Below are 19235 nucleotides of genomic sequence, written 5' to 3'. Positions count from 1 at the left end.
ATAAGATTTTAATTTACGATTTATAAAATAATTTTTTTAAAAAAAATAAGTTGTTTTTCTTACAAATTAGTAAATCTTTTTAACTATGAATATATCTTTTATTATTAATTTTTTAAGCGCTTTAAATATTAAAAAATATTTTTTAAAAATAAATATTTTTTAAAAATAAATATTTTTTAAAAATAAATATTTTTTAAAAATAAATATTTTCTACAAAATAAATGAAACATAATTTGATTTTAATATCATATATTAACGGATGTTAGAAAGCTGTCAAAATCTAAAATTATTGTAATGAAATTCAAACCAACAAAAATTGAACAGATATCTTGGACGTTGCTTTGTCAACTTCAAACAATATCACAGTTTTTGTGATGGAGATATTTATTGATAATTGTGATGGAGAGATTGAAGAAATAAAATAAGTAGAAAAAAAAAATTAGAATGTGATTTTTGAAGAGCAAGAGATTTAATGCATTTAATTTATTTTAATTTTGAAAAATATTTTCTTTTAAAATAAAATAGTAGACTTTTTATTTTATTTACCTTTTTTGGAAATTAAAAATATTTTGTTTTTAATACATTTATCAATTTTGAATTATTTTTATAAAAAATTATTAATTAATCCTTGACCGATTGATAAATGTTGACAGAGGAGTACTAATTAAGACAAGGAGAAGAAAACAAAGAACTGGCGAAGCATCTTTCCATTTATTGATGAATAAATAGTTGTCATCTAAAGGCCTTATCACATCGCAACAATTGATAGATGTTATCCACTGCCTTCTTATCTCCACGCCTCCATTTCCACCTCTCGTATCTTCACTTTTTGCTTTTTGGCCCTTTCCATAAATATCTTTATGAAATTATCCCCTCTGCTTCTTTTTTTTTTTTCCTTTTACCCGAATTGTCCCTCAAATTTAAGTATTTTGTTTCTTTTACTCTTACTTTCAATTTATTACTCATAATTCATAAACTTTAATTTAAAAAAAAAAAAAAACAATAGTAGGACTTAGCTGTAAAAAAATGAATGAATTTTTTTATCTTTCAAAAATAAAAATCACTAATTTGTTTCATTAATAATTTTTATCAATAAAATTATTTTGTATAATTACATTTATTTTATTTTATTAATATAGTTATAAAGTCACGAATTCGATTCACAATAGAAACTCATCAAACCTTTCTCTCAAATATTTTTTTTCCGAATCTCAAATAAAATGATTGCCATTGATTTCGAGTATTTTAAATGCTAACAACTGTTTTATGCTTATAAGTAAGATCAATTCCCTTATTATTTTAATATTTTGATTAAATTGAGACCCATCTTTAAGAGAGATTTTAAGTTTAGAAATAAGTACAATTAATTGCTACTTTAAAATAAATTTAATTTAATTTTTTTAATTAAAAAAACTCTTATTTTTAAGATTAAATAAGTCATGATTTAGTTTATGATAATATATAAAATATACAACTCTTTATATCAATATACGAATCAACAGTCCGATTAAATTTTAGCAATCCAAAAAAATCAATTTTAGTAAAAGTCAAACAGACCGAGCATGATCTGCTACGATTAGAAATAAATGCAAATTTTCAATGTGATGATCGGGTCCACTAATTTTTTGTGATAAATGTATGTACAGTAGATCAGGCTGATGCGATATGAACGAAAAGATGAAGTATAGGTTAATCGGTTCTGAATTTATAAGCATACTACTCCATTAATGAGCAGCTTGATATGCCTATTAAAAAATATTACTGTCTGATCTGATGGGACGTAGTGCAGGAGATATAAAATATATATATTTCTAAAACAACCTTAATTCAATACCTTCAACTCTATCAGAAAACTTCACACTTTCATTATTTCAAGAATCTTAATCTACTTGAATTAAAACAATCAGACCTATTAACTCTCCAACCACCAATCTTAATCCATTAATTTTCCGGACCGATTGATCTCTTATCTAAGTGCCTTCGTTTGGCACGCAGTTTGATTAGAAAAATATTTTTTATTAACTAAATTTTTTAAATATCTAAATACAATAAAATATAAAAAATATTTTTTTGAAATAAATGAAGTCTTAATATATTATTATTTTTTACAATTTAAAATATCAAAAATTAAGTATATTAATTGGTATAAAAGTTTACAGATACATAAAAAAGAGTAAATGATTTTTAAAATTATAAAAATAAAATTTTATTGTTAAAAAAATAATTTTTATTAAGTCGATATTTATTGCCTTAAAAATAAAATTTCGACAATTTTTTAGTTAAAAAAATAAATTAAACTTATTTCACTATAAAATAAAAGAATAACTTAATTTGATTTATTTTCTGAAAAGTTTTGTTTGGTTCAAATGTATTATTTTCTGAAAAATTTTGTGTTGTTCAAATGTATTATTTTTTAAAAACTTAATTTTTTAAAATTAATTTAATTAGATTTGAATTAATTTAATTAGATTTGAGTAAATAAATTATTTCTCTTTTATTAAGTAAAGAAATATGCTTAACTTTTTAAAAAAATTAAGAAAAAAAATATCAATTAAACATAAATAATTAAATAATTTTCATATTCTTTTCAAATTTTAAATTTTCTAATTGCATACTCCCAACCAAATAAAACCTCAATCTTAAGGTGAATGTGTTTTAGAAAGTTTTGAAGCCCATTTTTCTTCTCAAACTCAATTTGCAATTTGCTGTTGTTAATTATAGTAGCCACCGTTTTGTTATTCTCCTCGACCCTTGTTTGGATATGAGGAAAGTGAGGTTAAAGAAAGTAATAGGTAGAAAATAGAATCTTCACTTCAAGTAAATAAAGTTTATATAGCCTGAAACAATTAGTTTTGAATTTTACGGCAGACTTGGTTCAATAGAGACCCACGATAACTTTTCAGAAAAAAATTTTGAGACGTACGATTTTCAAAAGTATGACGAGGGCCACAGGCCTGTCACAAAGTTTGATATGAAAATTTTATTGTTTAGAGAGTCAATTTTGTATTTTAATTATTTTTTTGAATATTTTAGATATTTTCATAATTTTGCATATTAGGGTTTTGTTTCTATTATAAATAGCCTCACTTAACTATTAGAAACTCACTTTTCAATCTTTGAGAAATTTCAATAAGACTTTTCGTCTTCTAGCCCATCTTTTCTCTTATTTCGTCTTAACCAAACGATATTGGTTAAAACTCCTGACGGAGTCTAAATAATCCTTTATCAGATTGGTATCAGAGCAAAGTTCAACCATGACAGATAACCAAGAGGCGCGACTTGCTGTGATTGAGACATCTTTGGCAGAATTGAGAGAGATGATCGGACGGTTGACCCTGCAGTAAGGAATCCACCAACTCACCGCCGCCGCACACCCCCAATCCTATGGCCGCCAATCCTGTGCCTGCAAATCTCCATCAGAATTATCAGGAAGGTTACAAGATCAAGATAGACCTTCAAAAATTTTCTGGTTCGTTGGATGTGGAATCTGTTCTTGATTGGCTGGCAGAGGTTGAACGTTTTTTGAAGTTATGAACGTGGAAGAGGATCGCAAGGTTCCGATTGTGGCCTATAAGTTAAAAGGGGGTGCAACAGTGATAAAGCATAACTTAGTCCATTTTATCTTGATATTATTGATGATTATTTATATGATTTCTGCTTAATTTAGTGCTTTTGATATTATTTTGCAGAAAATGGTGTGAAATGACATTTTGGAGAAAATTCCCCTAAAACTGCCTTAATTGGAGCAATAGAGCAAGACTGCCAAGTTGAAATCAAGTCAAGCTAAATAAGAAAAGTTCTAAATAAGAAAAGTGGCAAATATGGAAAGAACATTCAGCCAAGGCAATTTGAAATTCAAATTTCAAAACTCCAAATAGCCTTTTTCCTTATTCAAGAAGCCAAGTCTCAAGTTGCCATAAATGAAGTGCCAAATAAGGAAAGCATTTTGAAATTCAAATCTCTAAGATTCATATTCAAATTTTGAATTTCAAGATTCAGCTTAGTAAGGAAGCCAAATCCCAAGATCATATGTTTCCCACTTCATGCCATGCACATTCAAAATTCAAATTGCAAAAAGAGGCTCCACCTTCCTTAATTGTGCATGGGCGGCAAGGATAGTGTGAAAACAAGTCTTGGGCACCTTGAGCAGTATCTTGAAGACACTTGGGCAGCAAGCAAAGACCAAAGGCCCCACTCCTTGCACTTGAACACATGCCCCACGTTTTTCCCTTCTCACATGTGCATGGATGGCACATCTTGGACCAAGGGCATTTTGGATAGCCTCTTGAAGTCTTTTAGGCAGTCTCTTGACACCTTGGGCAGTCTCTTCACTAATTAGGAAGCAAATATCATCTAGGGCAACACTTTTCAAATATAAAAAGACACATAAGGAGCCTCCCCATGCCTTTTCAAGCTCCCTTGGAGGCACCTACGGGATTGCAAGTGCCCACATCTCTTCTTCTATCTTTCTTCTTTTTTTTTTTTTTTTGTTTCAGCCATGAGAGACTGAAACCCTTTATTCTAGTTGAAGATTAGGTGATACTTTAGTTGTTATATGGATTGGGAGACTTGATCAAACATTGTTTAACTTTTGGTTGTTCAATATTTGTGCAATTTTATGCTTGATTTCAATATTGCTTTGTTGTTTAGATCTACGTTGATTCTTGATTGCAAAGTAATAATATGTTAGTTTTGATGATTTAAGTCCGTAATTGCTTGGATTATTCAAACATAAGAATACTTGGTGTAAAAATTAAGGAAATTGTATGATCTAACGACATCTCATGCATTTGAGTAGTTAGGATTGGATCTCTCTATCTCTTCATGCAATTAACAATTGTTTTGATACCTAAGGCCCAAGGACGTTCCTTGACAATTTGTTAATTAGTAATTGATTAGAGGACGTTCCCTAATTGGTTTATGATTAAGGAGAGACATGGTGGTGAGAAGCGTCTTCCATCTCCATAACTAATCTATTGAATCTATCAAGGGAAACTAAGTGTCAATGATCAATCCAAACAACCAAAGTGGATCCAACTCTTCAACTAGATCTTTCTCATATTTGATTTCTCTTTATTTCTTTTTACTATTTGCTTCTTTTATTGCTTTCAGTAGTTATTAAATTGAATCAATCTCCAAACCCCCCCCCCATTTTAATTTCAGTTTAGTTGGTTTCAGATTTATCTCGTTTCAATTTATTTTGCTTTCCGTTTATTTCGCTTTCAGTTTTATCTCATTTCGGTTTGTTTTGCTTTCAGTTTATTTTGCTTTCAGTTTATTTCGCTTTCCGTTTATTTCGCTTTCAATTATTTGCTTTCAGTTAATTCTCGTTTCAATTATTTTTCTTTCAGTTATTTGCTTTCAGTTAGTTCTCGTTTCAGTTATTTTGCTTTCAGTTTCTCATCCAGTTAATTCTCTTGGTTTTGATAAGAAGAATAGGTAAGTTCTCAATTCCCTGTGGATTCGATCCTTTCACCACTATCTACAGTTATAAAATTATTGATAACCAGAAAGGTTATTTTTGACCGGCTTTGACAACCGCAAGTCAAGCAGCCTAATGGAATTCGATTCAAAATGAACGCTATCGGAAGAGGCTAGAACCCATACGAAACTGGGTGTTGATGAAGCAGATGATTGAACAACAGTTCTTGCCTTGCGACCACGCTCAGGTTTTATATAACTGATATCATGACTGTGTACAGGAGAATCGAAGGGTGAATGAATATACCGAGAAGTTTTTGAGGTTGCAGGCGAGGTGTGAAAACTGTGAGAAAGAAGCCCAGCAGGTTGCTCATTATCAAAGGGGACTGAATTACGAAATTCGTTGTATGATGGGAGTAGTTGCGATTTTCACCTTGGCATACGCTATTGAGATGGAAAAAAGGGAAGAAGAGCATGTTGATTAGCAGCCACGACAGCAGTATAACCGAAATTTTAATTACAGAAATTCTAGTTCGATAAGAACGCAACAATATAGAGGCAATTACAGCAGACAACGTTCTAAGGTTGTAAATTCTGGCAATCCTCAGAATACCATGAAAGAAAGGAGAGACAATAAGGGAAAGGCAGTCACCACTACAGCAGACAAAGGAGGCAGAACTAATCCTTATCAAAAGCCAGCAAGAGACATATGTTACTATAACGATCCAAAAATCGGACCGCTACAGGCACTAGGATCCCGGTCGGCTTAAGGCCGCCGGGACCCATAGCAAGCCAAACATTCATCCTATGAACTTGTTTAATCCCATACATGATCAACAACATACATAAAAATTTTGAACTTTTCTTTCTATTCAATCACCAAACTCAACCTGTGCATGCACTATTCACAAACATAAACATTAACCCCAACTTGGAGTCCTCATCAATGCTCCAATGGGGTGACATAACATAAATTAAGTTTGGTTTACAATAATCATCATTAGACATTAAGATCATGTACTAGAAAGGGATTAATATAATACTATGGTCAAGCACAACTCTAAATTTTCATAAGCATCATTACATAACATTTCTATATCATACTTTTACATTACATCAAATCCATGTCCACATCTAGCTATTACATAATACATGACTCTACTCCTGCTGACCTCTTGGTCTACCCTGTACCTGCAAACCTGGGGGTTAAGGGAGAGGGGTGAGCTAAAAAGCCCAGTGAGCAGAATAAATAAACATTCAATTTAAATTTCATACTTTCATGAGATGCAACACATCACAAACAAATCACATCAAGGATGGTATTGTCACCAATAGTCCTCTACATTCCAAGGTGCCGGGACGTAGAATGGGTCAACCGGTCTTTCTCTTAAACATAACATATCATAACATTCCAACGTGCCGGGACGTAGAATGGGTCAACCGGACTTCCATACCATATCATACCGTATCACATTACATCGTATCATATTGAGGACTAAGGATCATCCAACATCCATCCACATCATCATCAAATTATGCAATGCAACATATTCGTGAATTCTAATGCAAACAACCTAGAATATCACATGGCATTCGTGATGCATGAATATGCTCAAATCTATATTTAATTGCTTTAAAACATAAGTGTTTATTCCACTCACTGATCTGCTTCTACCCAGATCCAAAGACTTTCTAGGGTCTCTTACTGCTCTTTCTCTGCTGGACCTACTTGACATTACCCTAGGCAATGCAGGAGGACGGGCATCAGTGCCCTCGTCCTGGGGTGGTACTCCAGTCAATCATACCGATCGACGAGTTCCTCTCATCCTGTTTACTGAAAAACAGCACACATCACATAAACACTAGCATCAAATGGTTCATGTGCAAACACATGAATCCGCATCACATACATCTCATACATAGCATATCATTAATGCACATGCATATAATCATGGCATTTCACATCATCATTCAAGACAGGACTCTACATCCTATCCTAGTGGACATGATCTTCCTATTGTGCTTGACCTTCTAGAACATCTATGAGCCCGACACTCTAGGTCCGATTTTCGGGTCGTTACAGTTACCACTGCAGGCAATCAGGTCATTGATCAAATAACTATTCAGAACATAGAGGAGTTAACACTAATCGCCGACAGGTTAATATAGTTGAGCAGGTGGTTGAAACTGACAAGAAAGTGGATGACGATGACGGATCTATTACTGGTTCTGAAGATGGCAAGGTCACCTATGTGGAGAAGAAAATCTAATGCTCAACAAAACCAGAGGATGAGACGCAAAGGAGGAAGATTTTCTAAGCAAAGTGTTGAGTAGGAGAGACAATTTGCAGGCTAATTATAGATAGTTGCAATTGTGAGAATCTAATAGCTAAGCAATTGGTGGAGAAATTGTAGTTGCCTACACAGTCGCACCCTTCGCCATACAAAGTCGAATGGATTAAGGAAGGTCTGACAATTGAGGTCAACAGAATCTGCAGCGTGCCTATCTCGATCGGTAAATCTTATACTGAACCTGTTAATTGTGATGTTGTGGATATGGATTGTTGTGGAATTTTGCTAGGTCGCCCTTGGTAGTTCGATGTTGATGCTTTGCATAAGGGGAAAGAGAATTCATATATGTTCACGTGGAATCAAAAGAAGATTATTATCTTGCCTTTCGGTTTTGCTAAACATTCTAAAGTGGAAAGGAAGAATATTGTTGTTGTTTCCACGGGAGTGCAGAGGCTATCAGGTGCAGTTGAGAAATCTGGAGGCACACTGTCTTTATTGGTGAGAGCAAAAGGTACAATGGATGATGCACCATCTTTACCACCACCCGTCAAAGAGCTATTGAAGGAGTTTTCTAAGATAGTGCAGGAATCATCCAAGCTTCCACCTCTGCGAGATATCCAACATCAGATTGATCTCATTCCTAGATCAAAATTATCGAATCTGCCTCATTACAAGATGAGTCCAAAGGAGAGTGAAATCCTCCAAGAACAGGTTGAAGAATAACTGAAGAATGGGCATATTCAGGAGAGCATTAGCCCCTACGGAGTACCTGCCCTATTAGTTCCAAAGAAAGATGGAATTTGGAGAATATGCGTGGATAGCAGGGCCATCAATAAAATTACAGTTCAGTATCAATTTCCTATTCCATGATTAGATGATATGTTGGATCAGCTATCTGAGTCTAAGGTCTTCTCTAAAATCGACCTTAAAAGCGGTTATCACCAAGTACGGATCAAATAGGGAGATGAATGGAAGACCGCCTCAAGACTAAGGAAGGCTTGTATGAATGGCTGGTTATGCCCTTTGATTTGTCGAATGCACCCAGCACTTTTATGCGACTCATGAACCAGGTTTTGCGTCCTTTCTTACTCAAATTTGTGGTTGTTTATTTTGATGACATGTTGATTTTTAGTTGTAGCGAAGAAGAACATTTGCAGCATCTCCGTCACATCATGATAGTCTTACAAAAAAGTGAGCTGGTTATTAATTTTAAGAAGTGCATTTATATAACAGAGCACATTCTGTTTCTAGGATTCGTTGTTAGTGGAGAAGGGATACATGTTGATGAGAAGAAGGTAGAAACAATACGGAATTGGCCCATCCCCAAAACTATTTCTAAAGTTCGCAGCTTTCATAGTCTTACTATTTTCTATCGATGGTTTATCAGAAATTTCAGCAGTATCGTTGCCCCTATCACAAATTGCTTGAAGAAAAAGAGAGTACAGAAATAAAGTACAGAAATTTACTCGGACTACGTTGCCAACAATAGTTTTGAAGAGATTAAAAATAAGTTTACTTCTGGTTCTATTCTTGCTCTAGCCGATTTTGATAAATTGTTTGAGGTTGAATGTGATGGCTGTGGAGTTATTTTTCTTAAAAATTAGTAAATCTTTTTAACTAGGAATATATTTTTTATTAATCAATTTTTTAAGCTTTTTAAATATTAAAAAAAAATTTTAAAATAAATATTTTCTACAAAATAAATGAAACATAATTTGATTTTTAATATCATATATTAAAGGATGTTAGAAAGCTGTCAAAATCTAAAACTACTGTAATGAAATTTAAACAAACAAAAACTGAACAGATATCTTGGATGTTGCTTTGTCAACTTCAAACAATATCACAGTTTTTCTGATGGGATATTTATTGATAATTGTGATGGAGAGATTGAAGAAATAAAAAAGGTAGAAAAAACAAATTAGAATGTGATTTTTGAAGAGCAAAAGATTTAATGCATTTAATTTCTTTTAATTTTGAAAAATATTTTCTTTTAAAACAAAATAGTAGACTTTTTATTTTGTTTACCTTTTTTGGAAATTAAAGATATTTTTTCTTTAAATTTACTCTTGTTTTCAATACATTTATCACTTTTTAATTATTTTTATAAAAAAATTATTAATTAATCCTTAACCGATTGATAAATATTTACTGAGGAGTACTAATTAAGACAAGGAGAAGAAAACAAAGGAACTGGCGAAGCATTTTTCCATTTATTGATGAATAAATAGTTGTTATCTAAAGGCCCTATCACAACGCAACAATTGCTAGAGATTATCCACTGCGTTCTTATCTGCACGCCTCCATTTCCACCTCTCGTATCTTCACTTTTTGCTTTTTTGCCGTTTATAAATATCTTTATGAAATTATCCCCTCTACTTCTCTTTTTTTTTTTTTTTTTTTCCCTTTTACCCCAATGGTCCCTCAAATCTAAGTATTTTGTTTCCTTTACTTTTACTTTCAATTTATCACCCATAATTCATAAACTTTACTTTTTAAAAAAAAAAAAAACAATAGTAGAATTTAGCCTCAAATAACATAAAATATAAAATCCTTTATGATCAATGTCTAAACGGTCTGATTAAGTTTTAGCGATTAAAAAAAATTAAATTTGATAAAAGTCAAGTAGACCGAGCACGATCTAATATTATTAGGGATGAATGCAAACTTTCAACGTGATGGTCAGCTTTATTGATTTTTGCCGAGATAATAAATATACGTACTGTAAATCAGACTGATGTGACATAAACAAAAAGATAAAATATAAATTAATCGGTTTCATATTTATAAGCAGACTATTAATTATTAATAAGCCATTTGATATGTCTGCCAAATAATGTAACTATTTAATCTGATAGAACGTGGTGCAAGAAATGTAAAGTATATATATATTTCTGAACCAATCTTAATAGGACACTTTTAATTCCGCCTAAAAATCCTATACTTTTACTATTTCAAGAACCTTAATCTATTCGAACTAAATTATTTAGCCCTATTAACTTTCCAATCACCAATTCCAATTCATTGATTTCTCTGATGGATTAATCACTTATTCAAGTGTTTTCATTCTGTAAACATGCAATTTAACTAGAAAAATATATTTTATTAATTAACTTTTTTGAATATTTAAATATGAAAAAATATAAAAAATATTTTTCGTAAAATAGAGTTTTAATATATTATTATTTTTTACAATTTAAAATATCAAAAATTTAATATATTAATTGATATAAAAGTTTACAAATAATAGAAATAGAAATAGTAAATAATTTTTAAAATTATAAAAATAAAATTTTATTATTAAAAAAATAATTTTTACTAAGTCGATATTTATTGCCTTAAAAATAAAATTAAAAAAAAATAAATTAGACTTATTTGACTATAGAGTAAAAGAATAACTTAATTAGATTTTTTTAAAAATTTTATTTAGTTCAAATGTATTATTTTATGAGAAATCTTATTTGGTGTAAATGTATTATTTTTTAGTAAGTCAATTTTAAATAAATAATTTAATTAGATTTGGGTAAATAAATTATTTTTTTTATTAAGTAAAAAAATATTTGTAACTTTTTAAAAAAATTTTAAAAAAATATCAATAAAAATAAATAATTTTCATATTCTTTTTAAATTTTAAATTTTCTAAATGCATACCCAATTAAATAAGACCTTAACTTTAAGATGAATGTGTTTTAGAAAGTTTTGAAGCCCATTTTTCTTCTCAAACTCAATTTGCAATTTGCAATTTGCTGTTGTTAATTATAGTAGCCACCGTTTTGTTATTCTCCTCGACCCCTGTTTGGATATGAGGAAAGTGAGGTTAAAGAAAGTAATAGGTAGAAAACAGAATAGAATCTTCACTTCAAGTAAATAAAGTTTATATTTTTATTTATTTTCTTTCTAATTTAAAAAAAAAAAAAATAAACTTAAATGGAGAAAAACTTGAAAAGTTTTCATCCCCTTATCTTCTTCCTATAAAATATCCAAGTGTGCGGCGATTAGGCTAAAGAGCAAGTCCCATCATGGCTGGACGGAGAAAAATACCGCAGATTGAATAGATCGCAACATCAGGCTGCCAGGTAGCGCTGGAGGTCGCTAGCTTCGGTTACTTCGCTATTATGCTCATTGGCTCTTCGTGTTGACCTTCTATAAGATAAGGGATAAGGGAATTTTAAAAAATATAAATAAAATTAATTTTCTTTTTTTTAATATTTTTAAAATTTTTAGAATTTAAGATATTTGAAAAAAATAATTAATAAAAAATATATTTTTTAATTAAAAAAATAAATTATTTAAAAAAAACTTTTATTTTATTGATTATTTATCTTAATGTTATTAATTTGATATATTATTCCATCGTAATGAGATGGTATACTTAAAGCACTCAATTATTTTTGATGATATTGTAACGGTTGAGAGGGATTCTATGTTCCTTCGTCAATTGTTGATTTGATTAAAAGATATGTCCTAAATGAGTAGATAGAGTTGAGTTTATGCATATGGGGATTGATCTCTTGTGTGGTGGGGCCCCAATGGAATTGCTGTGCTGCTTTGTTGAGTTTTCTGTGCAAATGAGCTAGTCACGATGGAGGAGCTGATGGTGCATGTTGGAACCCAAGTGCGCACCGGTCTGGTGCCCAAGTGGTGGCTTGAGAACGAGTGGAGAATTGGTATTCGGTGAGAAGAGGGCTTCACATATTTATATATATAATATTGAACTAGCAGAAAAAATTATTTTATTATTTGTGTATTTACATATTTATATATATATTTATTAATACATAAAAATAAACTAACAAAATATTTAAAAAATTCCTAAGTATACACAATTTTTTTTAAAATTTTGATTTTGAAGTCTGAATTTTTGTACAATAATTCTTTTAAAAGAAAAGAAAAAGGTGTAGGATGAATATGGTGAAAATGAGTCGTTATCTTGAAGTAGGCAAGATGAGATTGTTAATTAAGCTAATAATTGAAATTTAGAGTTAATAACATTCAACCTTTGGGTGCACAAATTTCAAACGGCGAGATGAACTTAGCAAGCAAAACTGCCACTTGCCTCTCCTTCCTCAAATCTCAACTCCCACACGCTCCACACTCTCTATACTTGCTTAATTAGCTTTTCTTCTTTTCTCTTCTTTTATTTTTCCTTTTTAAAGGAGAAAGAAGAAAAAGAAGAATTGCTGCAATTTGTTTTTGAATAATAATTTATCTTTAAAAGTATTTTTAAAATTTTTAAAAATATTTTTATTACTTAATTATAATATATTTATATAAAATTTAATTATATTTTCTAAAAATAATTTATCTTTTTCATTACTAAAAAATATTTTTATTACAAAAAAGGTAGCAACTCAATGTTAGCTATGCTGGTGTGTTAAAAATGGAATTTTAGGTGCAAGTTGGAAATTAATAAGACAAAACAAAATGAGGTCCACATGGACACGTGGGTCATGTGTGACAATTAATGTCCAAAATTAGACAGACTGTAATGAATATAGACCGTCAAAAAAATATTTATTTTGTTATTTCTCCATTAAGCATTCGATGAATCCAAAGTTTGATTAAGACATAAAGCTAGATTTGCAGAAGTTTGCCTTTAAAATGGTTGACGACAAAGCCTGCCGCGATGTCCGTACATACCGCTCTTTTTCTTCGCACCTTATCAACATTCAATTTTGGTTATTTGATAAGCACGCTTGTTCATATCATGGTCCCACGAATACAGTAATACTGTGACATGAAGGGACAATTTTTATGAAAGTAAATTTGAAAATTGATCATTTCTAATATTTTATTTTAGAAAAATGCTTTCGGAGAGGTAAATATTAAAAATGGATAACAATTATAAGTTAACAGAAAATTTATTCTTTAAATAAAATATTTTTTTATTTATATAAAAAGTTAAAAAAATATGAATTGCGAAAAGTGTTATTTTTAATTCATATAAAAATAAATAAAAAAATATTGATATGTATAGAAACACAAAAGAATCTAATCAATCAAGACTTATTGATATATTAATAAATTTCTATAAATGCGAGAATAGACTTATTACCAAGAAGAATCCTTAAGGAGACTTTTGTATTTCACCTATTTTATTTTTATATATAATAATTACAATAGATAGGGACGTTTTATTATTTATTTAAAAATTAAAATATTAGCTTTTCAGAGTGAATGTTTATCGAGTTCACATTTAATAAATAATAAAACCAAACCTCCATTGATTATAAATTCCATGAGGTTTGTAAGCAAGCACAATCCATCCTGTAAATTCGATTCAAAATCGAATCAAACCAAATGGAATTAAAAATTAGAATTTCAGTATTTATAAAATTTGAAGCGAGTCGTTTTTGAATAAAAAATTTATTTAAATAAAACTGATTTAATTTAAATCGATTCAATTTATTTTATCAGTTGCAGTTTTTAATATATTTTTATGTTTTAAATCTTACTTTTAGTATTTTAAAATTCAATTGAAATATTTTAATATTAGTTATGGTCTAGTCTTTCTATATTAGGAAAAATAATATACTATTACTCTCAAATTGATTTAATTTGATATTACTGATTTTTTGGTGATTAAAATTAAATTGAACTGAAATAATTAAAATTTTTTTAAAAATAAAAAAAATTATGAATTAATTCGATTCAATCAATTTTTTTAGTTTAAATCAAATACTGCTCACCTACTATAATGCCTCTCCATTTACATCTCACTTTATTGCTAAGAGTCTTTACGCGAGAATGACTAATTGGCCATTGTTAAACAATATAATCAACTAGTCACTAGACTTGTTAGACTCCTTGTCTCTTTACTTCTATTAGATTTCTCTCGTTATAGATGAGGTGAATATCAATGATTTTATTATATTGATTATTCCATATGAATGAAAAAAAGTAGCCTATTCATTGAATATATAGATATAATCTTCTTGTCATTTGAGATGGTTACTTAAATTAGACCAATTTGTGATACCTGCTTTAGATGATATGATTATACTAAATAAATAACGTAAATCCTGTAATAAAGATAATAATAAATATGATTTCTTTTGAATATAAAAGTATATTTATCTCTGTACGTATAGGTACACTGATTATATGTTATTTTCAATAGGATACCAATATTTTTATAGACTTTTTTAGACAATTTATTAATAATAAATAGTTGTCTAATCAATGATTAGTTAATTCGGATAATGTTATCATACGTTAGAGTCATCACAATACAAATTTAAAATTTAATATGAAAATTAAAAATTAAAAATTAAAAGGTTGAATACTCGTTCTAACAAAAGCTTTGAAATTCAAAATGTTAACACAAATTAAGACCTCAGAAAATCATACATGTTGAGAGCTCGACTATTGTAAGTAAATTGTTAATTTGTGGTTAGAACCTTTGGTGTTCTGGTGTTGATCTTCAAAAATATATATGCATTTTTTTTATTTAAATTTCTTTAAATTGAAATGAAAATAGTTATGAAATTCAGCAAAAAATGAATGCATGCGGTTTCGATAATTTTCCTTCATTTATTGTCTACGTCAATGCTCACTTGCCGGAGACGATTTGATAACTTCCTAGCGTATATAATAAGCAATAATTATTATTTTTACCAAAAATAATATCTTTTTATAATTAAAAAATTATAACTAAAAACAAGTATGAGTTTTTTCCGACGAGTTTCTTCTTTTCTCAATTTGGCAAATTTATAGTGCTTGCCAGATGGTGGATTTATTCATATGGACCACTAGTAATAGAGAACACTCAACTACAAGCTAATTGCAATGGGCAAAAATAGCGTACGTTGATCATTAAGTACTATAAAGAGAGATCAATAAATCCCAATCGCACAAATTTCAGGTGATTGCAATATTATTATATAAGCATTTTAAAAGATATTCTATGTCATTGAAGAAATTAATATTGTTTTTTCTTAATGAAAATAATTACCGTAAGCCAGTGGTCAGAATTAAAGTTTAGGGCGGCTGATGTGATGGCCTACACGATCATGATATTACTACTTGCTAACATAGTGTAAAGTCTAATAAATAAACTCAAAAAAGCAAAATACCACAATTTTTTTATTTTTATTTTTTATTTTATTTTATAGCCAAATTTAAAGGTTAGTATCGATTGCAGCCGACTACCTAATTTGATTTAAATTAATATTTTTTATTTTATAAAATAAAAAAATAAAATAATAATATTTAAGAGAATTAATAAAAAAAATTTCACATTTATATTATTTTACATTTTAATTTAAATATTTAAATTTTAAATAAATTAATTTAAAATTTATATTTTAAAATAATTTTAATTAATTTTAAAAAATTAAAATATTAGAGTTTAAATAACATACTATATAATATTTTATTTAATTTTTAAATTTTTAAATTTAATAATTTATGTGATAATTTAATTATATTGTTGGCATGCTGCGTATATTATTATAATTATCTTTTAATCGGTTAATTAATGAAAAAAAACCTAATATTTGTATCAATTTATATTTTAATTCAAATATTTAAATTTTTGATAAATTAACTCAATATTTATATTTACACGTAGTTTTGATTAATTTTTAAAATTAAAATTAAATTAAATATGCATTTTATATCTTTAACAATGATAAATTTTATTTTATAATAATACATATATATTATTTAATTTAAAATAACAGCATAAATAAAATAATTAAAAATAATTTATTTATTATAAAATTTTTCTAATTACTAATATAAAATAAAATCTATTTATATTATATTTAACAGTCAAATTACTATTATTTTTAAAATTAAATATATTATTTAACTACAGTTATAAGTTTATATTATTTTTATATATAAAATTAATTTATATTTTTAAAAAAATAAAATATTACATTTTACCGTTTATATGAATTTTAATATATTTTATTTTTAAAAATTGATTAAAATTAAATATAAATATAAATATTAAATTAATTAAACTAAAATTTAAATGTTTAAATTAAAATATAAAATAATATAAATATTATATATTTTTTAGTTATTTAGTCATTAATTTATATAAAATAATAATAATATATCATACTGTTAAATTATCAAATTGGTATATAAATTATTAAATTTAAAAATTTAAAAATTAATTAAAATTATACTAAAATATAAAAATTAAGCTAACTAAATAGAAATTAAAAGAATTTATTAAAATAAAAAAATGTAAATATTGAATTTAATAAATCTATGGGCTTAATTATAAAAAATTATAATAAATATATTATTTTTAAATATTTTATATATACCGTTATTTTTTATTAAATAATATATTTAAAATAAAATATTTATAATTATTACCGTAAATAACAAAACTTAAAAAAGATTTTGATTTTTTATGATTAGACTTTGCACCACGTCATGTCAACTGACAATCATCAGCTCCAATTCTTAATTTGATCACTGGTAACTTTAAAAAAAAATGGCTAAAATTAATATAAGATACAAAATATTAAATTTTTTAGTACAATTAAGCTTATTGTTAAAATGTATTTCAATCATATTATAATATAATTAAATAAATAATTTATATTAAAATGTATTTCAATCATATTATAATATAATTAAATAAATAATTTATACATAAATATTTTATTATATATTAAAATTATAAATAATATATTTAAATTAATAAATAAAAGTAAATATTTGATGGGATTTTAAAATTAAAAGAGATTATATAATAAAAAATTTTAAAACAACCAAGTCAGTTTAAAATTATATCTTACAAGCTGCTTTGAATTGTCCATAAACTAAGCCAAAATCTTAAAAGATTAAGAGAAATCTAACCCCAGGATACAATATTTTAATAAATATAAAAGACGATAAAATCTTAAGAATATAAAGATTATAAATTAAATATTTTTGTAAATAATATATAAAATATTATTTTAAATAATAATAATGTTCCTAATTTTTTATTATTAAAATTCAATAATTTTACAAAACTTCATTAATTTAATCTAATTTTATTATATTAATTTGTAAAAACATGTATTTAAAAAACCAATTTTTGTTAAAATAATATAAAAATAAATATCAATATACATAAGTAAAATATAAATTTCCATACAATTTTATTTATTTATATTTCCATAAAATATAATAATTTATTTATCTATATAATTTTCAATGAAGTTATATATAATTTTATTAACTAAATAAAATTTGAGAAATACAATTATTTGAAGTTAGTAATAACTGAAATAGAGACTTTAAAAGTAAATTAAAAATGAAATTACTTTTATAAAAAAACAAAGAGAGTATTATATTATTTTTTATATAATTTTATAAAATTAATTTATTTAGAAAAAATGCTCCCGTGTGGAAAACGGGTTACTTGCCTTGTGGCTTCCGTTTCTACCAATACCGTTGCGTAATCCATTATTTCTGTTATTTTCATTATAACATATGATTTCTTGGTTTTATCGGAATAGCTCAAGTGTGAAAAATAATTTATTTATATAAAATATTTTTAAAATTTTATTGATGAAAATAATTTATTGTTTATTAATTTGTTGAGATATTTTGAAATTTATGATTCATGGTAGTTGTCTAAACTATTCCAACGAGGAAGACGTTACTCTCATTTTATTCGTTACTGACGTATAACTGTTATAGTGCCACCTACCTATTTTTGTACATACAGATGTGTCAGAACTACTCTCACGCTAAGCGATCATTTAATTTTTTTCGACGCACACGCGAGCAGGACTGTAAAGTGACTGAATCAGTTATTCTCCCTCATGTCACATTACTGGGTTGAATTACTTTCCGTTGGACCTGCGTTTATAGTGAATCCAGTCTGTCCCATACATCCAAATTAAAACTTAAAATATTGAGTCGGTCTACTTAAAAAGAGTTTGATGGGTTTTGGACTAATATTTTTCTCTTAGATCAAATTTTAATATTATAAAATAAATTATGTTGTTTTATATATAAACAATTTAAAAGTATAAATAAAATATTTGGAATACATAATCTGATTTTTTTTTTTTAAATTAGCAAGTCATTTTTTATATTAAATAAAATTTTCTTTTAATTATAAAACATTTTTAATCCAATAATTTTCTTAAATGGTCTAACAACAAAAACTGATAAATATTTTTGTACAAAATAAATTTCATTGAGTTAAATATTTAATAAATTCATATTGAAATCCTCATTCCTCTAATTTCCATAAAAATATGATTTATATTAATTTTTTTAATATTTAAATTGCATAGTAATATCTTCTTTTTCTAATTAAAATTTGAATGATCACTTTTAATAAATAAAAAAAATCAAGTTATGTAGTTAATTAAAATTCATGACAAATTTATTAAAATAACAATTTATTTATATCTCATATATTATAAAAATAAAATAATATATTATCTTTTAATGTCGAAGTGCCAAATCCATGTTATAATTTTCACAAATTATATTTGTATAGAAAAAATTACTATTAATGCTTATAATATAAAAAATTAATTATTTAATCTT

This window comes from Manihot esculenta, chromosome 11 (assembly GCF_001659605.2).
Source record: "Manihot esculenta cultivar AM560-2 chromosome 11, M.esculenta_v8, whole genome shotgun sequence".
Classification (NCBI taxonomy): Eukaryota; Viridiplantae; Streptophyta; class Magnoliopsida; order Malpighiales; family Euphorbiaceae; genus Manihot; species Manihot esculenta.
Note: the sequence above shows the minus strand (reverse complement) of the source record.